Genomic DNA, 26,746 nt, shown 5'->3' with positions numbered 1-26,746 from the left:
CCACTGACCACAGAGGGTGGTACCATCTGAATCCTTCCATCACCTTTCTACTCTCACCAACTCAAAAACAGCCTCAGATCTCCATTCTAGTCTCTGCAAATGACAAGATAGGTGGTCTATAAACCCAGCAACCATCTCCTCCCTCAAAACTGTACTATGTGTAATGTATCGTGTGTCACCTGTCATGTGAAGGAACAGTATGGGTGGTGGAAAAGTTATGCTCAAATATGGATAGCAGATATTTTTGTATGTAATATAGGCAATATACTGAAACACTGAAAGGTGTGTTGGAATAAATACCTTTTCAAATAAAAGCATGCAAAGCTGTAGCTTTTAAATGTACAGACATCCCGCTCAGAAATATCTAAACTGGTGGTGGGAAACATCAGAACTCGACATCGTGAAATGCACTGAATTAGAGGTGCAGCCTTTAGAGGGCATGGCTTCTGTTGGGACTGTGGATGGAACCTGCCAGAACATTTTGATCTTACGCTTCCTTACTTTTGGATTTCTTTTTCCTTTTTTCTTTCTTTTTTCCCCAGAACTATTTCGGAAATAAAGTGACTTTGTTTTTCAGCATAAAGGTATATTCTAACCACAGGGTAACTCATCCTTTTTAACATGAAAATAAACATTTAAACATTCTCCAGTGGTTGCATTATTTTATCCACAATTTTCTCTTACAATTGCAGCAGCTGTATGATTTGACTATATGTATTTTTCTTTTTAGCCAGAGATTTTAATACCTTTGATGCAGCAATAAATGGAAACCTAGAGAAAATGTTTCTTGAAAGTCACAAATAGGGGGACACCCCTTCCTGGATGTCTCAGAAGGAGGACTCCTATTTCTCAGGTCCCTGTCCAGTGTCCAACCATGCTGGATTCAGTGCTGACATGCAGTGCTTCGGTCCCTGCTGTCTTCCTTCTTTTGGTCTTTATTTGCCTGTGACCCACTCATCTGTCCATATTTGGGGCAGGGGTTTGGGGTGCTGAGGGCCTAGAACTGGCAGAGCTCTGGACCCATTAAAAAAAAAAACAACAGAGTCGAGGATTCTTCCTAGAAGGTTGATGATGTCTCTGCTGAAAGGCTGACGGGTGCATTGACAAGTCCCTATGGCTCTCTGTGGTGAATGTACCCGTTCTGACAATGCCAGCATCATCTGTGGCATTTTGGCAAATGTCATTCCTTGTTATCAGCATCAAAGGGGTGTCTCTATGGCAGTAACTTGACATGTCCTAAAAAAATGCCCCAACCCAAGCATGATCTTTCACTGGGCCCTACAGACATCATTGGAGGAACGAAGCATCAACCTGGGAATTGGAAATCAATTTGGAAATTGATTTGGAATCAAATTGATTGGAAATCAGTCAGAAAATAAAATCTGCACAATGGCAGGTTTCAAAAATGAGCCTGAACACTGTCTCAGGTGTCCACTCCCCCTACCCTGCTCCCGACCCCCATCACACTTTGGGTGGTTGTTTCCCACTAACAGCACATTCGTCTTCTCGGAATGAGGAGGAAGGAACCAAGCCACTAAAGCCTCTTCTCAGGTCTTAATATGCATGTATGTGGTTTAGTCAAGTCAGTTTCTGAAAGAGAATGAAAAAAGAAAGTTTGAAATGAGGCTAGCAAAAGAATAAACGCTTTAGATTTAGATTTCTATGTGTGCAAAATGCAAACATTGTATTTGCAACATTTGATATGGAAATGCTTAATACCTGTTAGTTTCTTTATCATTTGATACAGCTGAAATCAGTTACAAGGTAATTTCTTTATGGTTTGATACAATTTAGATCAGTTACAGAGGTAGTTTCTTTATGGTTTGATATGATTTAGATCAGTTACAGAGGTGTTTTGTGTTTGCTTTACACATTTTTTTTCTAAACTCAAAAAATGTGCAGAGACATTCTAACCTGGTTGCAGTGTTTATAGCCTCATCTAAGAGTCAAGATAATCAGGACATTATCCCCTTTTCCAAGTGGCAAGGAACAATTCCAGTCTGATAGGGTAATTATCCTCCTTGTAAGAAAGCAACAATGTCATCAACTGACAAACTGGACATCTTCACATTACATATTATTGTTGCTCAGTTGCTAAGTCATGTCCGACTATTTGAGACCCCATGGACTGCAGCACGTCAGGCTTCGTTGTCCTTCACCATCTCCTGGAATTTCCTCAAATTCATGTCCGTTAAGTTGGTGATGCTATCCAACCATTTCATCTTCACCCCTTTCTCCTCCTGCCTTCAATTTTCCCTAGCACCAGGGTCTTTTCCAGTGAGTTGGCCCTTCGCATCAGTTGGCCAGAGTATTGGAGGTCAGTTGTTCCGATGAAACCTTTACTTTTATCTTGAGGACTACAATCTCTTTAGGTGTTGCAGAAACTGAGGTCAGTTTATACATCTATGCTGCCCATTGGAAGAAAGCACTCTACAGAGAGATGGGTGTTGCTTTGGAATTCAGGGTCCATGTGATGTTGACCTTTACACCCCCTTGACAGCATTACTTCTCTAAGATGCTTTAAGTCACGTGTGACCTGACACTTCTTTCTTTACCTCCAAAGAGCATGGACAGCGCTTAATTTTTCCATGATAAGGCTGGAGCTGAAATAATCTATAGTTACCTCCTTTAGAGGAATCTGAGTCACCAAATGAAATAACCCAAAATGCCAGGGTAGACACTTCCCATATGATGCCATTTCTTCACTTAGAGATGCTTCCCTGAAGAATATGCCTTTTTTTCTCCTTGCTGTAATCACTGTAGTATCTCCATTTTACCCTTATATTCCCACATAGTATGAGCATGCTTTATTCCCATAAATATTTTAGGCTGGCAAGGGTCACATGGCTCCAGGTTCTTAGCATGGCTCCAGGTTCTTAATTTGCCATTCTGGTTGGTTTAATTTGCTATTCCACTGGACAAATCTGTAAATTTGCATTGGATCTGCTATCTATCATACCAGCTACTCTGAAGCAGTGAATTGTTCAGCACCACCAGCCCATATGCTGAAAGATGCCAGGACTGGCAGACAGAGAGATCCAAGTGCTTCCTCTGGTCACAGACCACTGAGTGGGGGATTCCCTTTCTGTAGCTGACTTCCACTGGGAGAATTTTTCTGGGCTTCTAGCAAGGACATTAATTTAAAACCCAATCCATTGCCCGGCCCCCATGACAGTCCATGTTCTAGACACATCACTGCAGGTCGAAGCAAACACCCAAACTAAGAAAGATAAGAAAGATAATGCTGAGAGTGGAGCATGAAATAAGGAAGTGATCAAAGCCAGGAAAAGAGAAGTAGCTCTAAGACACTGAAAGACACTCCCTTGCACATGAGGATTATACAGCAGATCCATCCTCTTGGAGGGACACACAGGAGTCTCCTGCGGCAAACCGTGTCTAAAGGGCATGCTGTTTGCTTATCACTTATGGTGTTGCGTTTTGTTTTCTGCAACACGTGGCATGTGGAGTCTTAGTTCCCCCAACCAAGGATCCAACTTACATCCCCTGCAGTGGAAGCATGGAGTCTTAACCACTGGGCCACCAGGGAGGTTCTTGCTCATGATTTAAATCTGTATCCTCAGCCATCTGGTCCCAGCCCTGGATTCTTCTTGGGTGGATCCGATCTGAGCTGCAGAACACAGGAAGGAGCCAAACCCACAGGGCCCAGACAGTTCTGCCCTCTTGGGTGGCTTCGAGGCATTCGGGAAAAAAAGGTGTAATCTTCTATTTCCCATTTTTCTGAGTTGGATTCTTGTTTCCTGGTATACATCAGCTATTATAAACAGAGCATGCCATTACAATACTGCGTCTCTATACATTTTCGAATGTGTAATGAACCTGTCTCTCAGTACCCACAGCTTCCAGTATGATCTGTTGTATCTGTTCCACAGTGTATTTAATGTACCTGTAAAGGCACTCCCGAACTATCTGAAAATGAAGAAATAAAACGTTCTGGATGATTCCTTGTCATAGTAAAACAGTCCATTGGTAGGCTCCAAGAAACTACCCCATCCTCAAATAGTTGTTCAAAAGAAGATATTAAGAAGTGTTTGTTCCACAGCAGTCTTCAAGGTCTTAAGGACAGTCATTGGCTGAGAATTTCAGAATTAGAGAAAAGCATGGCAAACTTATTTTTTCTTTCTTCATTTTTTGGCTGCACCGTGCGGCATGTGGGATATTCCCCAAACAGGGATCAAACCCACACCTGCTGTGCTGAAAGGTGAAGTCTTAACCACTGGACCACCGGGGAAGTCCCAGATAGTTTTGTTTTAAGTGGCAAGATTAGCAACAGTATTGAGGTTGATACTTTCTAATAGCTTTATTTTTTCATAAAACAAAGGGAGAGATTGTATTTTTTTCTATTTTTTAGTTTACCAGAATTTTAAGACCATCTCTGACCTGGGAACTTTGTCTCTTTCAGCAAGAATCAGAATGTAATTTGTATGGTACAGGTTGTGGAGTCTGTCAGTTGGATGAACAACGTCTCTTTCTGTGTGCATTGGGAAGGTGATCAGAGAGAAAAGGGATGGAACGTAATTATTGTCACTGCTACTCCACATGGGTCAGATCTCCAGGGGAGATTCCTTCCTGTTTAATTGGGAATTGCTAGCCCTTAAAGTTCTTTTGAGGAACACGAGCTTTACTAAACTGAAGGATCCTAATATCGTAATACACTAATGAGGTTTTCCGTCCTAAACTTTGTCTGCTTCTCAGGGAGGCTCCAAACTTCCTGTCTAAAATGCAAGGATCACAAGTCCAGATATGACCTCGGGAGACCCGCCCTAGCCTTAGGGGAGTCCTGATCCCCATACCCAGACTCTCAAGTACAAAGAGGAAATTCAGTTCAGTTCAGTTCAGTCGCTCAGTGCTGTCCAACTCTTTGCAACCCCATGAATCGCAGCATGCCAGGCCTCCCTGTCCATCATCAACTCCTGGAGTTCACTCAGACTCACGTCCATCGAGTCTGTGATGCCATCCAGCCATCTCATCCTCGGTCGTCCCCTTCTCCTCCTGCCCCCAATCTCTCCCACCATCAAAGTCTTTTCCAATGAGTCAACTCTTCGCATGAGGTGGCCAAAGTAGTGGAGCTTCAGCTTTAGCATCATTCCTTCCAAAGAAATCCCAGGGCTGATCTCCTTCAGAATGGACTGGTTGGATCTCCTTGCAGTCCAAGGGACTCTCAAGAGTCTTCTCCAACACCACAGTTCAAATGCATCAATTCTTCGGCACTCAGCCTTCTTCACAGTCCAACTCTCACATCCATACATGACCACAGGAAAAACCATAGCCTTGACTAGATGAACCTTAGTCGGCAAAGTAATGTCTCTGCTTTTGAATATACTATCTAGGTTGGCCATAATTTTCTTCCAAGGAGTAAGCGTTTCTTAATTTCATGGCTGCAGTCACCATCTGCAGTGATTTTGGAGCCCCCAAAAATAAAATCTGACACTGTTTCCACTGTTTCCCCATCTATTTCCCATGAAGTGTTGGGACCAGATGTCATGATCTTCGTTTTCTGAATGTTGAGCTTTAAGCCAACTTTTTCAGTCTCCACTTTCACTTTCATCAAGAGGCTTTTTAGCTCCTCTTTACTTTCTGCCATAAGGGTGGTGTCATCTGCATATCTGAGGTGATTGCTATTTCTCCCGGCAATCTTGATTCCAGCTTGTGTTTCTTCCAGTCCAGCGTTTCTCATGATGTACTCTGCATATAAGTTAAATAAGCAGGGTGACAGTATACAGCCTTGATGTACTCTTTCCTATTTGGAACCAGTCTATTGTTCCATGTCCAGTTCTAACTGTTGCTTCCTGACCTGCATACAGGTTTCTCAAGAGGCAGGTCAGGTGGTCTGGTATTCCCATCTCTTTCAGAATTTTCCACAGTTGATTGTGATCCACACAGTCAAAGGCTTTGGCATAGTCAATAAAGCAGAAATAGATGTTTTTCTGGAACTCTTTTGTTTTTTCCATGATCCAGCAGATGTTGGCAATTTGATCTCTGGTTCCTCTGCTTTTTCTAAAACCAGCTTGAACATCAGGGAGTTCACGGTTCACGTATTGCTGAAGCCTGGCTTGGAGAATTTTGAGCATTACTTTACTAGCATGTGAGATGAGTGCAATTGTGCAGTAGTTTGAGCATTCTTTGACATTGCCTTTCTTTGTAATTGGAATGAAAACTGACCTTCTCCAGTCCTGTGGCCACTGCTGAGTTTTCCAAACTTGCTGGCATATTGAGTGCAGCACTTTCACAGCATCATCTTTCAGGATTTGAAACAGCTCCACTGGAATTCTGTCACCTCCAGTAGCTTTGTTCGTAGCGATGCTTCCTAAGGCCCACTTGACTTCACATTCCAGGATGCCTGGCTCTAGGTGAGTGATCACACCATCGTGATCATCTGGGTTGTGAAGATCTTTCTTGTACAGTTCTTCTGTGTATTGTTGCCACCTCTTCTTAATATCTTCTGCTTCTGTTAGGTCCATATCATTTCTGTCCTTTATCGAGCCTATGTTTGCATGAAACATTGCCCTGGTATCTCTAATTTTCTTGAAGAGATCTCTAGTCTTTCCCATTCTGTTGTTTTCCTCTATTTATTTGCATGATCACTGAAGAAGGCTTTCTTATCTCTTCTTGCTATTCTTTGGAACTCTGCATTCAGATGCTTATATCTTTCCTTTTCTTCTTTGCTTTTTGCTTCTCTTCTTCTTACAGCTATGTGTAAGGCCTCTTCAGACAGCCATTTTGCTTTTTTGCATTTATTTCCCATAGGGATGGTCTTGATCCCTGTCTCCTGTACAATGTCACAAACCTCCATCCATAGTTGATCAGGCACTCTGTCTATCAGATCTAGTCCCTTACTAGTCTATTTCTCACTTCCACTGTATAATCATAAGGGATTTGATTTAGGTCATACCTGAATGGCCTAGTGGTTTTCCCTACTTTCTTCAATTTCAGTCTGAATTTGGCAATCAGGAGTTCAGGTCTGAGCCACAGTCAGCTCCCGGTCTTGTTTTTGTTGACTGTATAGAGCTTCTCCATCTTTGGCTGCAAAGAATATAATCAATCTGATTTCAGTGTTGAGCATCTGGTGATGTCCATATGTAGAGTCTTCTCTTGTGTTGTTGCCAGAGGGTGTTTGCTATGACCAGTGTGTTCTCTTGGCAAAACTCTATTAGCCTTTGCCCTGCTTCATTCCGTACTCCAAGGCCAAATTTGCCTTTTACTCCAGGTGTTTCTTGACTTCCTACTTTTGCATTCCAGTCCCCTATAACGAAAAGGACATCTTTTGGGGGTGTTAGTTCTAAAAGGTTTTGTAAGTCTTCATAGAACCATTCAACTTCAGCTTCTTCAGCATTACTGGTTGGGGCATAGACTTGGATTACCGTGATATTGAATGGTTTGCCTTGGAAATGAACAGAGATCATTCTGTTGTTTTTGAGATTGCATCCAAGTACTGCATTTCGGACTCTTGTTGACTATGATTACTACTCCATTTCTTCTGAGGGATTCCTGCTCACACTAGTAGATATAATGGTCATCTGAGTTAAATTCACCCATTCCAGTCCATGTTAGTTCGCTGATTCCTAGAATGTCGACGTTCACGCCTGCCATTGCCTGTTTGACCACTTCCAATTTGCCTTGATTCATGGACCTGACATTCCAGGTTCCTATGCAATATTGCTCTTTACAGCTTCAGACATTGCTTCTCTCACCAGTCACATCCACTGCTGGGTATTGTTTTTGCTTTGGCTCCATCCCTTCATTCTTTCTGGAGTTATTTTTTCACTGATCTCCAGTAGCATATTGGGCACCTACTGACCCAGGGAGTTCCTCTTTCAGTATCCTATCATTTTGCCTTTTCATACTGTTCATGGGGTTCTCAAGGCAAGAATACTGAAGTGATTTGCCGTCCCCTTCTCCAGTGGACCACATTCTGTCAGACCTCTCCACCATGACCCGCTCGTCTTGGGTTGCCCCGCGGGGATGGCTTAGTTTCATTGAGTTAGACAAGGCTGTGGTCCTAGTGTGATTAAATTAGCTAGTTTTCTGTGAGCATGGTTTCAGTGTGTTTGCCCTCTGATGCCTTCTCACAACACCTACCATCTTACTTGGGTTTCTCTTACCTTGGGCATGGGGTATCTCTTCACGGCTGCTCCAGTAAAGCGCAGCCTCTGCTCCTTACCTTAGACAAGGGGTATTTCCTCACCGCCGCCCCTCCTGTCCTTGAACGTGGAGTAGCTCCTGTAGGCCCTCCTGCGCCCACTCAGCAGCCTCCCCTGACCTCAGGCTTTGGGTAGCTCCTCTAGACCGTTCCTGTGCTCTCCCAGCCTGGCACTCCTGATCGCCACCCTTGACCTCAGGCCAGGGGTAGCTCCTCTCGGCCGTGCTTCTGCAAGATCCTTCATATCCGGTGGGCTTCTGTGGGGTCCGTTGCAGCTGGACTATCAGTTCAGCTCAGTTGCTCAGCCGTGTCCGACTCTTTGGGACCCCATGAGCCGCAGCACGCCAGGCCTCCCTGTCCATCACCAACTCCTGAAGTTCACTCAGACTCACGTCCATTGAGTCAGTGATGCCATCCAGCCATCTCATCCTCTGTCATCCCCTTCTCCTCCTGCCCCCAATCCCTCCCAGCATCAGAGTCTTTTCCAATGAGTCAGCTTTTCGCATGAGGTGGCCAAAGTATTGGAGTTGCAGCTTTAGCATCAGTCCTTCCAAAAAACACCCAGAACTGATCTTCTTTAGGATGGACTGGTTAGATCTCCTTGCAGTCCAAGGGACTCTCAAGAGTCTTCTCCAACACCACAGTTCAAAAGCATCAATTCTTCAGCGCTCAGCTTTCTTCACAGTCCAACTCTCACATCCATATGTGACTACTGGAAAAACCATAGCCTTGACTAGACGGACCTTTGTTGGCAAAGTAATGTCTCTGCTTTGGAATATGCTATCTAGGTTGGTCATAACTTTGCTTCCAAGGAGTAAGTGCCTTTTAATTTCATGGCTGCAATCACCATCTGCAGTGATTTTGGAGCCCCCCAAAATAAAGTCTGACACGGTTTCCACTGTTTCCACTCATAGACACGTTTAAATGCCTGCATGATAATATTATGCTAGCTTCATTGAGAAGTTTAGAACCTATAAAATTTTCATGACTTTTGAAAACAATTCACTGGTGAGATAACTTTCTGAGAATTTCTGAAGGTGGGATGGTGATCACCAAGAAATGTAGCCAATTGTAAATAATGATGAGTTGCTTAAAGCTAATATTTTCAGAGGTGAAATAATAATTCCATCAAAGAATCACAGGTCACATTCACACATGATTTTATCATAAATGTTCAAAATGACTTGGAATGAAACCTCTAGATGGAAGTACTTTGGTGATGGTCAGGGTGGGGAGGTGGGAGGAGGTGGGGCACAGGAGATGTCTACTGAGCCCTTGAGAGAACCCTATTTCTAAGAACCAACCATCTAGAATATTCTCTTCCTGATGATGAGGTGTGGGTTCAGAGAAGACACAAGCCTTAAGAGACCAATTAGTAAATTATGAAACTAAGGATACATTTTATTACTTCACATTTTATCTGACTACATGTAATAAAGAATCTGTAGTTGGGAAATTATTAAATACTCTTTTAAAAACCTGTTACCTTAGCCTGCAATATTCTAGATATTAAAATCACCAATATGCTTTACTTTATAGTAACATAAAATTATAGGACAAAACAAGAAAACTCTAGATTATTTTCCACATCAAGGGCAATATTTCCACTCATATGAAATGACCCATGAAAAGCCAAAATAACTACTCGTTTGATTAACATAACAGCAAAGGTCCATAATGTTAACTTTGTTGCTGGGTCATGGATACAGCAAAGAGGGACTAAAACTCCATGTCTGCAGGTCCCTGATACTGTCCGGAACAGCGCGAGCTGGTAGTAGTGGTTTGGGGTGGGGTCCTTATGGGCAGGTAAAATTAAAATAGCATACCAGCTTGAGGGAACAGAACATGCCAAGGCAGGAAGATCCATGTGCTTGGACCCTCAGGGTCAAGGGACCCTGGTTGGATGGGGGAGCTTCATGGCCAAGCATAGATTTTGAGTGACGATTCTCATGAATCAGGATTTTCGCAAAGCAGATAAGAGATGCGACCTAGTTGGTTTTTTAAAAAATAACCTGAGGACTTCCCTGTTGGTCCAGTGGCTAAGAGGGCTTCCCTGATACCTCAGTTGGTAAAGAATCTGCCTGCCAATGCAGGAGACCCTGGTTTGATTCCTGGGTTGGGAAAATCCCCTGAAGAAGGGAAAGGCTACCTACTCCAATATTCTGGCCTGGAGAATTCCACGGACTGTATAGTCCATGGGGTCGCAAAGAGTTGGACACAACTGACTGACTTTCGCTTTACTTCCAGTGGCTAAGACTCTAAGCTTCCGATGCAGGCGACCTGGGTTTGATCCCTGGTTGGGGAACTAGATCCTTCTTCATGCTGCAACTGAGAATAGGCACAGCCAAATAACTAAATAAATAATTAAAATATATAAATTTTTTTAAATAAACAAACTTAAGACACACTAGGTACACATAGGGCTCTAGGTTTGGGTCTGGCATGCTAGGATATTTCTTACTCTAAACTGTTCATAGATATCTAAATCTGGGCATAAACTGCCCAAATTCTGGAAAGTTCTAAATGAAAAAAAAGTATTGTTGGGCTAGGGCTTCCCTGGTGGCTCAGATGGTATAGAATATTCCTGCAATGAGGGAGACCCGGGTACAATCCCTGGGTTGAAAAGAACCTCTGAAGGAGGAGATGGCAACCCACTCCAGTATTCTTGCCTAGAGAATTCCATGGACTTAGGAGCTTGCTGGGCTATAGTCTATGGGGGTCACAAAAGAGTCAGACATGACTAAGCAGCTAACACACACACACAATCAACAAGACAAGTTTGGGTTGTAAGACAGTAACCTCTTAATGCAGCATTTCTTAAGCGTGTTGCAGTAAAGAAACTTGGCCAGATCAGATGGTGGGAAAAAAGGAAACAAATTCAAAATATTGAACACATATACACACATACACAAAAAATCATCCCAAGAACATATCCTACCATGAGAAATGCTTTTTAATCCTCCCCCTTGAAAATTTTCAGATTACATTTAAGGTTTTGAGAAGTCTGCTTAAAGAGAAACATTTCATATGTTTCAAGTATTCCTCAACATCATTCTCCATAAGTCACTCACTTTAGTTTTCTTTTTTCCATTTTAATAAGTTATTCATTAATTTGATTATTTGCTTAATTTTGCCTAAAAGCTAGTAAAACTCTAATGGATTGCATTGTACACTTTGAAAGACCCTTCTCTGAAGCAATCTAGCAATACCGCTAATGCAGATTCTATGTCGTTTTTATCTTGCCAATGTTCTCAAGAAATAAAGGTAGTGATGTTGCCAATGTTCTCAAGAAATAAAGGTAGTGATGTGGTAAGAGGCTAGGGCAACTGCGGAGGTGAGTGCTGAGTGATTTTAGAACAGTTGCTTCCCTTTTGAGCTGACTCATTCCTTGCTGTGTTTAAAATGACAGATCTGTAATCAGGGAAGCTTTGGGACCTGAGACATGTCACAACACCCATCCGTAAGTGAGGTATCTCTAGGGGCTGCTGAACCCAAGAAACTTTGGGTCCTGCTCAAGCTTAGCAAGATAAGGAAGGTAAATTCTTTCATAAAAATTAGTTTTTTAAAGATTTTTTTGATGAGAATCATTTTAACAGTCCTTATTGAGTTTGTTACAATATTGCTTCTGTTTTGCGTTTTGTTTTTTTGGCACAAGGCATGTAGGATCTTAGCTCCCTGACCAGGGATCGAACCAGCAGCCCCTGCATTGGAAGGCGAAGTCTTAACCCCTGGATGGCCAGCGGAGTTCCTAAAAGTCCACTTTATAAGGACGAATCTGTCTCATATTGACCCAAACACTAAGATGACATTCGCATTAGAAAACTGAAGTCAGCTGCTTTTACTTGTTCTTTGATGTTTGTTTATAACAACTGTATTGAGATATAATTTGCCTCCCACACCATTAATTCACTGAAAGTGTACTGTTCAGTAGCTTTTAGTATATTCACACTTTCACCAAAATCAATCTTAGAATATACTCACCAGGCATAAAAGAAACCCCATACCCACCGCCAGGTCACTTCCCGAGTTCTCCAACCTACAGGCCCGGGAAACCACTGATCGACTTTGAGTGCATAGTTCTGATTTTCTGTACATTTCATGGGAATGGGATCACACAATATGGGGGTTTTGTGACTGACCTCTATCACTCAGAATAATGCATTCAGGGAATTCCCTGTGGTCTAGTGGTTAGGACTCCAGGTTCTTAATACCAAGTGCCTCGGTTTAATCCCTGGTCAGGGAACTAAGATCCTGTAAGCCACAGCCAGGCCAAAAAGAAAAAAAAAAAAAAAAAAGACTACTGCTTTCAAGGTTGAGCTGTACCTAAACCTTGATACATCTAAAATGCATCTCAATACACCTTGATAGACCTAAATATAAAAACTACAATTTACAACTTCTCAAAGAAAACAGAATATTTTTCTTTCAACCTTGGAGTCAGTAAAGCTTTCTTTATCAGGTCACAAGATCATTTAGTGTAAGCGAAATGTCAATGAATTTGACTTCATCAAAACTAAAAAACCTGCTTTTCAAAAGACATCATTATGAAAATAAACAGGCAATCCACAGATTGGGTGAAAACGTTCTCAGAGCAGGAGAATTATATTCAGAATATTCAAAGAATGCCCGAAGCTCCATAAAAAGACAAATAGCAGTGTTGAAAATGGGTCAAAACTTTGAACAGAAATTTCCCAAAGGAAGATCTGGGACAGGCACAAGAATGAGTAACTTTCCCCATTTGTCATCAGGGAAATGTCAGTTTCAACGATCACGAAATGCAAATGCATGCCATCTATCATGGGCTTCCCTGGTGGCTCAGTGGTAAAGAGCCTGCCTGCCAATGCAGGAGACCAGGGTTCGGTCCCTGGTCCAGGAAGATCCCCTGGAGAATGGCAACCCACTCTAGTATTCTTGCCTGGGAAATCCCATGGACAGGGGAGCCTGGCAGGCTTCAGTCCATGGGGTTGCAAAGAGTCAGACATGACTTAGCAACTGAGTATGCTGAGCATTCACCATCTATTATGGCTGCTATTAAAAAGAATGAAACAGCCGTTCTCGCCAACGATGTGGGGAAATTTTTCTGGCGTTGTCGGTAGGGACTGAGAAATACTATCACCACTTTGGGAAACATCTTGTCAGTTTCCGATTAAGTTAAACATATACTTAACATATTAGCTAAGAAGATCCTTCTTTGGTATTTATCCAAGAGCAATAAAAACATGATTTCACAGGAAGACATGTTCAGAGCAGTTTTATTCATAATGCACACAAAAAATAGAAACAACCCAAACTGCCATCCACAGGAGAATGGATAAACATTGTATCTTTTTTCAGACAGGGGATGCTACTCAAAATAGGAGCACGCTTCCGATTTATGCAGCTTCATGGACTTAACCAAATGAAAGAAGCAAAACCTAAGAGTACCTACTGTATAGTTCCATTTACATGAAATTCAAGAACAGGTTAAAAAAAAAAGGTCTCTGGGGATAAAAATCAGAGCAGTTTTTTTTCCTTTATTGGGGTGTGTGTTGACTAATTGAACTAGGGTGAGCCTGGTGACCTACTGGTTAAGTATCTGCCTGCCAATGCAGGGGACACGGGTTTCATCCCTGGTCCGGGAAGATTCCACAGGCCACAGGGCAACTAAGTCCATGCACCCCAACTACTAGAGCCCGTGCTCTGCAGCAAGAGAATCCACCGCATGGGAAGCCCTTGCACCCCAGCTAGAGAGTAGCCCCCACTCTCTGCAAATAGAGAAAGCCTGAGTGCAGCAGTAAAGACCCAGGGCAGGCAAAGATGAAAAATAAACAAAAACTTAAAAATTCACCAAACTGTATTATACACCCAAGACCTGCCCATTTAATTATATGCAAATCATATTCAAAAATGTCTTGAGAATAATATTCAAAAAAATACAAAGTGAGCAAACCACAAATATCCTTGATGAGGCCCCTTTTGCTTCTGTCCTTACACTTGTGGCCAGATTTCTCCCAGCCTCAGCATTGCTCTTCTCCACCCTCTTCCATCCCCGCCCCGCCCCTCCCTCTACCCCAAAACATGAAACAAGGAAACTTAGAAAGGGAGATTTTGAGTTTTGTTGGCAGGACCAGGTTTTGGAGCTGCTGGAGGAAGAGTTGAAATGAAAGGAAGGAGCTGGGGATGGTGTGCACGCCGCGTCATAGCTTGGGACAGTGACACGCCACACACATGGTCCCCTGCAGAGGGTCCCACCTTGACCCTCTGAGCCACAGGGGCAGAGGGTGGCAGACTGACATAATCTGGATACTCTTGGCTTCCTGTGGGACCTTCATGAGCTGATCACCTCTGGCTTCAAGCATCCTTATTCATTTCCACTTTTTCCATCATGTGTGGGGCACATGTGTTGGCAGAGAAAGGTCAGACCACGACCACACTTTTTCTTTTTTTAAATTTTTTGGTGGTGCCACTAGGCATGTAGGATCTTTGTTCCTTGACCGAGGATCGAACCCTCACCCCTGCAATGGAAGCATGGAGTCTTAATCACTGGACTGCCAAGACCCAAGACCACACTGCTTAATGGCACTGCTGGCTTCCTCTCAGCCTCATGGATGGTCCTCCCTGGTGGTCAGGCTTTTGATTAGGGTCCAATAGGACTATTCCATGGGGCTCCATGTGGTCTTCTGTGGCCCAGCAGGGGACTAGCCACCGAAAGTACCTTCAGCACTGACGACCATACTCTGTTGCTCATGACGTCCTGGAGAAGTTGAGCAGGTTGGCATGATGTTGTCGGAAGGCTTAGACAGACCCAAGTTGGGGTTTTCTTGGGAGATGGTGGCAAATGCTACTGACTGCTTTGATTATATTAATACATAATTTTAAAGAAGGAAAAAAATGGTAGCGTGAAGATTTTCTGTATGAGATAAAACATATCATAGACTTCTGTGACAAGCTTAACTTGATTACAGTTTATGGAGACCTTAAGTTGCCTTCAACTGAGGTTACCTCTTTGAACAGGTAGCTCAGTTGGTAAAGAATCTGCCTACAATGCAGGAAACTTCAGTTTGATTCCTGGGTCAGGAAGACCCCCTGGAGAAGGGATAGGCTACCGACTCTAGTATTCTGGCTTGGAGAATTCCATGCAGGAGGAGCCTGGCAGACTATAGTCCATGCATGGGGTCGCAAAGAGTCAGACACAATTGAGCAACTTTCACTTTCTCCAAACAAGTTAGAGATGCTTAAATCAGCAGCAAGTGATCCAAACACGAACAAATCCATATCTGAGGATAAAATAGTCCTTCTCAAAGAACTAGACCTGGAGTCTACTAACCTTTCATTTCAATTGCTTATAGCTCATATTCAAGGACAGCTATTGTCCCTAAAAGAAGATCGTCTCCAGTCTCAAGTGGCTGAAAGCAAAATATCTCAAGCGGTTAAACCCTTTTGGATGCAAGGCAACAGCTTCTGATATCATCAGTGGATGATTCAGATGAAAATGCTGAGCTTCAGGAAAGTGTAGCCTGCTTTCACGGGAAGCAGAAGCGGGGAAAATAAGAGAGAAGGATTGGATTGAACAGAACAATACTCAAGCAACTCTATGCATGTAGAGAATTGTAAGAGTGAGGGTCAGCTCATCTCTGATGGAAACCTGCCAAAAATGGTGTCCAAGAAACTCCATGAGAAGCGGCAACCTGGGTACAAAAAAATGAATCAGAAAATGGTTCATCATATCAAAGCTGCTTTGTAGAAACCACGCTTTATGCAGCTAAGTTAGTGCAAGGAAAAATTGGGAAATATATATGCTACCAGGAGGAAATCAAATCAGCAAAGCCCTCAGCATTCAATTACACTCTCCCAACAGGAACCAGCATCTCTGTAGTCAGAGAGCGTGGTTTGAAAGGGAAAAATTTAAACTTTGGTAGAAAATGAAAATGCAGCTTGAATTATACCAACAGCATGTGTTGAAACTGCACAGAAAATTATAGGAGGAGATGAATGTGGAGATAGAGAAGAAACTTTCCAAAAGGCATGAAAAAAATTCAGCCACACCTCTCAGAAGAAGTAGAATCGGGAGGAAAGAACCAGTGTCTTCTATTGAAGTCCATTTATTTAAGAGTTTAGAAAATTTCAGAGAATTGGCTGATGGCTCTTGTGAACCAAGAGAAAGCACAGAGACGCAGGAAAAAACAAACATACACACCAGAAGCGATTTTATCTGGAGGGGCTTAAATGAGAGCTTTCATCAAAAGGTTCTTGTGTTCCTGCTGTTCCAATGCAGAACCTGGTAGAAGCTTGAGGAATGAACAGCGATGAAGAACTGGGTATTTAAACTGCTAGATTTATTTCCTCTCTCTACTGCCCTGGTATAAAACATATTGTATTTAATGAAAGTAACTTATAGACATATCATTTTATGACTTTTGTTTTGGCTGCACTGCAAGGCATGTGGAAATTATATACCCTTCTCCGGATCAAGCCTGCAACGCCTGCGTTGGGAGCACGGAGTCCCAGTCACTGGACCACTGGGGAAATCCCTATGCCTTTTAGATGTGATGTTGGAACTGGGGCGGGGAATTAAACATGTAAGAGTAAGGGGTTTACCTGAATTTATATATCACCTAAGCAGTTTGCAGCTCTCTCTCCAACTAGGCTTTTAGAAATTGAAACAGGCAGGTGGCTCATGGAGGATGATATGCCCAAGCTGTCTGTGACACGCCCAGAGTCTCACGAATATAGAATTAATCATTTCCGCAGGTTTGCTTTGGGTATATCCTCTCTCTCTAGATTGCAGCTCCAAAAAGCAGAGACCAGTGCCTGATACAGAAGAGTACTTGAGGACTGTTTGATGAATGAGCGGTTGATGGATGAGTTCTATAATTGTCAGGATTCTTTTGATTGACAGTAACTGAGATTTATCAAGCAAGCAAAGTAAACAAACAAAAACCCCAAAGAGTCAGCAAGGAATTTACTGGCACTCATAAGTGAAAAGTCAAGCATGTGGTTTCAGGTATAGTTTGATCCGGCTGCTCAATCAATATTCTCAAGACTCTGAATCCCACCCTCTCTTTCTCTTTCTTCATCTCTGAGATATATTTTCTTCTGTACTGACCTAATTTTCAGATAAGATCTCAAGTCAAGGACTGATGCTGAAACTCCAATGCTTTGGCCACGTGATGCAAAGAGCCAACTCATTAGAAAACACCCTGATGCTGGGAAAGATTGAGGACAGGAGGGAGAAGGGAGCAACAGAGGATGAGACGGTTGGATGGCATCACCAGCTCAGTGACCATGAGTTTGAGCAAAGTATGGGAGATAGTGAAGGACAGGGAAACCTGGTGTGCTGCAGTCCATGGCTGCAGAGAGGCAGACAAGGCTGAGCAACTGAACAACAACAAGGCTGGTCACAGATAAGACCCGAGTTGATCTAGAATTACCTTCTGCCCGCTCAGGCCCTGTAGACACACTTAGAAAAAGAGATACAAATGAGGATGCTCCTGTGCCTGGGGGTTGATGGTGGCCATTCTGTGATCATGAGGTGGCTGTGACTAGGATGTAGCTGGAAGTATGGAGAAGCGCAGGAAGCAGAACACACCAGGGCCATGGGAATACTGCTGAACTGCTGGACAGAGCTGCTCTGAGGTGCATTGTGTATCTTTATGTGAGTCAGTAAATCGTCTTTATTTTTAAGTTATTTCAAGCACAGTTTTCTCATATTTGCAGTGGAGATATTTCCCATTGACAGGGGTGAGAAATTTCCAACTGACAGGCATGTTTTTGTGTATAGCCAAGAGGCACTTTAAAGGATTTTAAAAACATTTATTTGTGATGGAGAAGAAGTGGAAACCAAACTTAAAAGTTATTTTCAGAAGCTGTGTAATTAGTTTCCTGCTCAATGCCTCCATTTTTCAATCCAGTGGTGAAAACACCCACTCCCACCTCCTCATTCTAAATTCAAAACAAGAAACAAATAAAAGCATCTATTAGTGGACTTAATTTCATGCTGGTTGCTGGTGGTGTTGCAAAGATGGATTAGGTACTGGCCTTACTGTTGAGAATGGGGTCACAATTGCAGTATAAGTTGAAGAGGTAACACACGGCCCTGTGGACAGAGTGGCTGCATGCTCTGCAGGTGGGATTTTTAAAAAAGAGATAAAAGTATCAAGGTAATAAAATATTATGATTTTTCTCTCAACTTATGGTGCTTCTTATTTGCTCTTTAGTGCTAAGTAAACAGACATCGTGAAGGATGGAAACAAATTTTGTCATTAATCTTTATACTGTGTAAGACCAGTTCTAAATGTAAATACCCATGCATTTAACTTGTAGGCAAAGGCACTGAAATTGAAAAGATCTGTATCTTATACAATTTAAGTGCACATGGATTTTGTTCTTGCCAGCACAGTGTAAGCCTTGCACAAGACCGGCTTGACTGTTATTATTTCACATTTTGAGGTGCATATATTCTAGGAACAATCCCTCCCTTCAGCTTGCTGATGAGTAAAGGAGGCATGGAAAGAAAAGGACTGCCACGTTGGCCTATTTTCCTCCTTTCTTCTGGGTCACCCTTTCGAGGGTCAGTGGGTGGTTAATGCAGGAAAGAAACGTGAGTCGGCAAGTCCACAGCGGGGTTCTGTGACCGTTTGTGTTTCTCAGCACGCTGCTTCTTTTTGCATTCAAAGCAAGTTCAGGTTCGAAAGGAAAGTGAGGGAGAGGGTTGGTCGGCGCCCTTGCTTGCCAGTTGAAGATGGCTCTTCCAGTATTCTGGTATCATGGGTGTAATATGTGGCAGGGAACAGCAGGCATGCAAGTTACATGTATATTCTCTGCTCTCACGAGTGGCCTGATGTTCCATCTGACTTCCTTTACAAACACAAATTCAAAGGTAAAATTGTTAAGAATTTCAAGATGGTGACACCAGAGCATTAAACCAACCACGGGACCCTTCTGAGCCCTGGGTCACATGTACCTGTCCAGGTCAGACACCTATGGAAACTGTCTCTGCCTGCAGGACATCAGAGGAAGGAAGGTGGCCGAGATGTCGTGGAAGTGGTGGCTGCTGAGACAATGAATGAACACGAGGTTGGTCATTCTTGGGAACCGATTGGGGAAGGACTGAATAGGATGAAGGACAGTCTAGTGCCCTGGGTCTGAATATTCCAAACCCAGAAGAGGGTAAGCCAGTGCTGGGAGTGGGTTTTGAGGCACCATGGACCGTGGCATCAGAAAACCATGGCTGTGAATCCAGACGTGGTCACATGGATGGTGCAGAACATTGGACGTGACTTGCCCTCCCTGATCTGTTTCTCCGTCTGTAAATGGAGAGAGAAATCCCTCTCTTGTAGGGTTATGGTGGAGCACTAAATGGGCTGAGACAAGATGGTTGATACTTAATTCACCCTGGTCTGTATTAATTCACCTCATTCTCCTTCTGTGTACACCCCATGTCTAGTCAACAGCTGGACTCAGCACCTAACTGTCATGACTAAAACCATCCAGTCCTGGATGAGCGCCTGCAGGTGAGCTTCAGCATCCCTGCTGGTCCCTTGGTGGAACACTGGGGCCAGGTCAGGGCGTCTGAACAACCCTTGACATCACACTCCGTGCCGGCTGTCTCATCTCACTACACGTTTGGGGGATATTTCAAGCCTTGTCTGAACATTTGAAGGAAGAAGAACATTCAGAATACTTATATTAATAATAACACAAGCTGCCAGATGTTAACTTAATTCTCCTTGATAACTTAGATCCTATTTACCTCTGAATTTTACAATTGAGAAAACTAAGGGTTAGACGTTAAAACAGACCAACAGAGACAGGTGACAAATCGGAAATTTGAGACCAGGCATTCAGACTGTGCAGCCCATTATTCCCCCCACAGTGTGGGGGGAAACCCATATGCCACAAAGTGTATCAGAGAGTGGAGGTGACACTTTGCAGAGAGGCTCATCTTGCAATTTCACCAGGGCATTCCAGAATGGAGGTTTGATCATGCAAAGCGAATTTCTTAAAGGTTGAGAAGAGACACTTCAAGCTGAATTGTCTCAAGTGCCTCCATCACTTGAAGGCCAAGGAGAATGAAAATAAGACAAGTGAAATAAGAGAGTGAAGAGAGTGAAGACAAGTGAAATAAGAGAGTGAGGGCCAAGGAGAGTGAAAATAAGAAAGTCCAAGTGATGTCTGTCAGAAAATGTGGCGATTTGGCGATTTCCAGGCAAGTTGCTTTGGAGAATCCCACCTCTGTTTTGTAAAGTGAAGACCATGTCTGCCTTTGGGTCTTGGTTTCTTCCATTAAACATGGATGTCCCAGGGCTTCCCTGGAAGGCCAAGATGTTCCCTGAGAAAAATCTACAATCAGGAGAATTGAAAGAAGTAACAGCAACTCCAGCCTGAGAATTTTGCAGTCAGGTCCAAGGTTCCTGCTATGAGTGCAGTTGAACTTTGGGGAATTCTGAAGGGACTTCTATTCTAGCAGCTGACTTGGGAGCAGAAGGAGTTATCAAACCACACAGAGAGCAAGAATGTATCGCCAGTGATGGATGTGGCATGCCCACCTTGTCCGGCTGCCCTTTCCACCCCGTGTTGTATTTTTCTCCAACACTGAGCAAGCTTTGATGCAAAAACACATTATCCCATGACTTTCCTGATGCTCAGATCCAGAAATCAAACCAACAGCCATTTCTGCACAGAGAAACAATGATGATGGATTCTTTACACATGCAAATATATTCCGTGTGATGCTTGAGATGTATAATGATAAGACAGTAGAAGATAATGAAATTAATATTGCAAATACCATGCCCTATTTAAATGACAGTTAAGCTTTGGGGCTGATAGGGAGTCATCACATTGTTGCGTTCTTCTGGGTAAATATTCAGGTTATGGTGACATTCTGTAATTACTTAGGGCTTGGGGGGAAATTTCCAAACCACTCCAGTATTCTTGCCTGGAGAATCCCATGCACGGAGGAGCCTGGTGGGCTACAGTCCACCGGGTCGCAAGGAGTTGGACACGACTGAGCGCCTTCATTTCGCTTCACTGGGGGGAAATTAGATTTCCTTTGCCACCCGTCGCTTTAGCTCCTGGTGTCCTTGAGGCTAATAGGGGGAGGCACCCTTCACCACACCAATGTCCTTCTGCTGCCAGGTAAGTTGTCAGAGCTGCAGAGAACGACTCTGCTTAGCTCAGGGTTAAAGTCTAATTCTAAACCCGGAAAATTGGATTAATGGCCAGATCTAATCATGAACAAATAAAGGAATGAGGTTCAGGCTGATTAGCTGTGCAGAGCCAGTATTTGGTTTAAGGGAAAGTGCACATTTCTCTTCATGAGCAGAATCTATCCCAAAGCAGAGTGGGCTCTCACGTGCGTGTTGCACATGCGTGCCCCAGATCGCCACTGGTCGCTCGAGTGGCGCAGGGTCTCATTAACTCTCGCCCCAGCTGTGCCATCTGGGCATGGTCATTATTCCCACTTAGGGGTGGAGGGAACTGAGGTTCAGAGAGGTGGATTCCTTGTCCAGTCTTGCACGGCTATGGGAAGAGCTGAGATTCTAAACCAGGAACACCTGCCTCTGAGACATCAAGAGAGACGATTTTACAAAGGTAACTGCGCTCACTGCAACGCTCCCTCCAGCTTCCCCAAAGCATATGGTGCCCTCGGGATTTGGACGAGGTGGGGTCTCTCCCCCTTGGTCCACAGGGAAAACCTCCCTCCTCCCCGGTCCACCAGCCCCAGGGCCACGCAGCCTCCCTCCACCCGGAAGGTGTCCAGGCTTCCCCTGTCCTAGTTAGGCTCCCTCTGGCCCTATAACAGCGCCCCCTGTCGCCCGCTTAGAGCGTCTCCGGGGCTTGCGTGGGCGCGCCCTCTAGCGTCGATGGGAAGGAACGCACCGCGTGGGGCCAGGTCCTGCTAGCGAGCCGTGTACCAGGGTTTGCAATACCGGAGATGAATTCCCTTCTAATCTCACAGAGCAGCCTACCCCGCTTCTTATGTGTCCTTGTCCTTCCCCTCTTTTTTCCTCTCCCTCTGTCTTTCTTTTTCTTTGTTTTATGTTCTGCCCTTTCTCACCACTTCTAGTAATGAATTCTCTCTATAGTTTAATATATAATAATGCTATAATTTATATAATATATTCATTATAATAATCAAATGATGAACCTCCTGCTCAAGGACCCAGAATTCAGCTTGAAATTCTAACTTTTGGTAGATCACAGGCCCTTTTCCGAGGTTATTGACAAGAGTCTTGGCCACATCAGGGCCTCTGATTTAAAGAGCGGTGGTGGTGGTTTAGTCACTCAGTCGTGTCCAACTCTTTGCGACCCCGTGCACTGTAACCCACCAGGCTCCTCTGTCCATGGGATTCTCCAGGCAAGAATACTGGAGTGGGTTGCCATTTCCTCCTCCAGGGGATCTTCCTGACCCAGGAATCAAACCCGGATTTAAAGAGAGGACAGGCCAATAAAATTTCTTTCCTCCCCCTGCCCCCAGATTTCTTTACTTAATACAATTAAAGCCTATATGGAATTTCCAAATATGCGATATGTTTTCAGTGTTCACATTTGAATAAGCAAATGCTTTTTAAATTGCAAAAGGTATAATACAAAATGCACAAGACACTTTGAGGATTTGGGAACATCATTCCCAGCGCAGTCCAGGAAATGCAGATGGAAGTTTTCAGTGGCGTGAAGAAGGGCTGTTTGCTCTGTCACTAGGTATGTCCCTTTCTTTGGAGGTAATATCAAAAGGCCCACATTTATTGCTTTAAGAATGCAGGACCTGACCCCAACTATATCTGCTCTCAATCCCCTGCTAAGATCCCCTGATGGAAGCATTTGGCTCCTGTCTCCTGTTTCCAGTGCCCTGGCATGTGTGGGGAGCCATGAGTGTTTGTGTGCCCCCCCCCACTCCTGGACGCTTCCTAAGGCTTCTAGAAACAGTGGCGGCTGCCTTAGTGAGTCTGTGTGATGTGTGTCTGGAGCTGCTCTCATAGCAGCCCCTGAAGAGGGAAGCTGGGTGCACAGGGATGTAGTTATACGAGCATGAGGACTTGCGATCATGGATGTCAGAGTCAAGAGTAAGCCCTGGTCTACCCCAATTCTGCTTGAGGAATACAGAAGAAAATGGAGAAGCAAAACAAGGAACAGGCTGGGTTACACAGTGGGGAGACAGCTGAAGTCTGGTTAGGGTACAGATCCCCCACCTCTAGACCCCAAATACTGACAGTGATTTATAAGATTCAAAGATCCTTCTGACAGCAGGACGTAACACAGTGCCTCTCAGACAGAGGGAAGGCAGAAGTAGGTAATTTGCAGCTCCTGTTGAAAGGGAGCAGGGCCCTATGGTCCTTGCTGCCCTGCTCATCTTGTGCTCAGCCTGCATTTTGTGTGTGGAAAAACTTTATCCAAAGAACACGCTTAATCAGAGAAATGAAAAAAATGCATAAACAAAGAAAAACAGCCTAACAAGACTAAATAATAATAGTTTAGTCATTAAGCATAGTCAAGGGGCTGCTACGAGAGCAGTTTCAGACACACATCACATAGACTCACTAAGGCAGACACCGCTACTACTAGAAGACTTAGGAGGCTTCCGGAAATGGGTGACACACAGGCATAGTCCCTCCTCAAGGGCTAGAGACAATATTCTGAGCCATATCCTGTGAGCTGTCTTGTAGATTAAAAAAAAAAAAAAACCCACTGGGTGGAAGAAGTTAGCTACATGATGAGCAGACTGTAGCCATGAGATAAGCTGCCACAGTTCTGAGAACCGGCCTCAAGGAAATGGGAACAAACTGACCCTGGAACTAAAGATGAAGCATTCTTAATCAAGATGACGCTGATCAGACTACTGATGACCAATTTCAAGAGGACTATCAGAGCTAACTGTGCTATTTCGGTAGGTAGCCTCTTCCCTCTGTCTATAAAAGCTCTTGCCCCCTGATTGTCAGGGCTGGGGGAGAGGGAAGTTGGCCTTTGGACAGAAGTCTGCCCCCTCCCCAGTTGCTGGCTTGAAATAAGCAAACTTTCCTTTCCACCAAACTTGCCCCTTTATTGGCTTTTGAGTGGTGAGCATCCGGACCCCACTTCCACTTATACTTTGAGAGAAAGCTGTCAGCCTGGCCACGCAGGGGGAGTAGAGATTGCTTTGAGTTATTTGGTCCTTGGTCTAGGGCACCAAGGAAGGAACATTGTGGCTGGGAGACCTGTAAGGGAAGGAAGTGGCTGGGGCGGGGGTAGCACTTAATCAGCTGCTCAAGAAAGGGAAACAGACTGTCCTTAACAAACACCGCAAAACCAGGTCAAGGTAACATGCAGAAACCAAGCAAACAAATAAACTGTACTACACAATCTGTTACTTGGGAGGATCACAGGCTGGGTTCCACGAGAAACGCCTCCTCCATCTTCCAGACTGATTTTCCCTGGATGTGCGTGTCTGGCAGAAACAACTGAAAGTGAATAAGTTTACTTCCTCTGTTTCCCAGCAGTTTCACAAACTGAATTTCATCCAGCCCGTCTTTGCGCATGATGCACTCTGCGCAGAAGTTAAATAAGCAGCGTAGCAACACACAGCCTTGACATACTCCAGTCCCAATTTTGAACAAGTCAGTTATTCCATGTCCGGTTCTAACTGTTGCCTCTTGACCTCTGTTTCCCAGTGGAGACCAAGGTACAGGAAATTGGAAGGGTTGGTTTTAAAACATTTATCATCCCAAGGATTTTTCAGTTACTGCTTCATCATTGGATGAAATGGTGGTGTCTGTCCAGGCAAACCTTCAGACCAAATGGCTGGTTGTGTTTGCCGAGGGGGTGTGTGTCGGGGGGTGGGTGGGTGGCAAGAGCCCTTGATTAAACTGGAAATGATGATCAGTGAGCCCTGTCAGAAGACCGAGAGGAACAGCGTTCTTTCCGTGGGGAAAGGAGATGTCAAGGTCAAATCTGAACCCAATATTAATGAGCACCAACGAGGCACCAATTGTATTAAGGGCATAAACCAGGAATATAAAGACTACCTCGGTAACACCACAGATCTCCTGTGCAGGGAACCGGGAGAGAGAAGTTCAGGAGTGGTTCCAGCCCTAGAGCTGTGTCTATTCTCGCTGGCTGACAGTGTTATTGGTGAAATCCTTGGTCTTTATAGCGCTCATGATCCGCTGCCATTGACCAGTCATTTTTTCTGTTATTATCCTGTTGTAATTACCCTGGGAAACCTCTGTCGTTGAACACAGCACTGCAGGCCCAGCCATGCCTGACTGATTTCTATTAATTCTATTCATAAATCAGGGATTAAGTGGCTGCAGAAGCAGAGAGCAATATGGCAGGAGTTGGGGGATGGTGAGATGCCATTCGAATTTCCCTTGGGAAGAGAGAAATTCAAGAGAAGTTGCTGGATCTTGGTGCTTCCCCCTATTGGCTGCTTTCTCTTCCTGTCCCTTGTTCCGATTTCCTTCGCAGAGGGGTCAGAGGCTCTCTGCTCAGCCCTGTATCCTCCCCTGTGTCTGTCACAGGAAAATTCTTACTGTAAAGATGCAGAGAGGCTTTCAATTCTGATACCTTTCAGACTCATCCTCCAATTTTTGATCTCCTAGAGGACAGCGCCCTTGTCAATTTCGCTGGTATTTCCTGAAGGATGAAATCCATCAGCTTCTGGGAGCGGAGCTTGCTCCTGTGTGCGCTGCCCAGGCAGGTTCCGGGAAACCCTGTGGTACACTGGGGAGAAAATACCCGCTTCCGTGCTGCCCCCCAGCGAGCGGAGTTCCTCTGCCAGTCCAGAGGCAGCCTGCCCCCAGATAGGCATTCAGAGGACACCAGCCAGCTCTGGCTGAGTGACAACACCCTGGGGCTCCTGGCGACTTTGAGCAGGAAGAGACTCTGGGAAGCCCAGGGCCATGATGGGGATAGCTGCGCTGCTGTTGTCTAGTCACTCAGTCGTGTCTGACTCTTTGTGACCCCATGGACTCTAGCCCACCAGGCTCCTCTGTCCATGGAGATTCTCCAGGCAAGAATACTGGGGTGAGTGGTCATTTCCTCCTCCAGGGGATCTTCCTGACCCAGAAACTGAACCCACGTCTCCTGCGTCGGCAGGCAGATTCTTTACCAATGAGCCACCAGGTGAGCCTCTATGATGGGAATGGCGCCCCACTAATGAATGTAGTTCCCCACCGCATGTGAGCCCCTAAACTGCTCTCAGCAGCAGATCCACGGCCAGCGTGTCCTGGGTGGCAAATGTTTTCATCCAACATTTGATTCGGAAACATTTGTGGCTCTTGAAAACTGCAGCCTTGGCAGGAGAAAAATAAACTTCTTTTCACGTCGTTCCAATTCGACCAGCTTCATTTTCCACGGACGGAACGAATGCTGGATAGATTGATCACCCCTCTGCACCATTCAGGAACGCTTTCCCTAACGAGGCATTTTGATGATGAGCACAATAGTGATTCCAGTGTTTCTCTCCAACTGCTGTGTCTGTCAGTAAATAACCAGAATAATAACAATGAGTGTTATATTCAGCAGGTCTGAGGGGTCAGCGCTGATTGGGAAGATGAGCTCTGTATCACACTGGGGGCATCTGGTGAGGTCCTCCCATCCCTGCAGTATGGAGGGAGCTGGCGCATTCTC

The sequence above is a fragment of the Ovis canadensis genome, chromosome 17 (genome assembly GCF_042477335.2).
Source record: "Ovis canadensis isolate MfBH-ARS-UI-01 breed Bighorn chromosome 17, ARS-UI_OviCan_v2, whole genome shotgun sequence".
Lineage (NCBI taxonomy): Eukaryota > Metazoa > Chordata > Mammalia > Artiodactyla > Bovidae > Ovis > Ovis canadensis.
The sequence above is the reverse complement of the archived record's forward strand: the minus strand, read 5'-3'. Positions refer to the sequence as shown.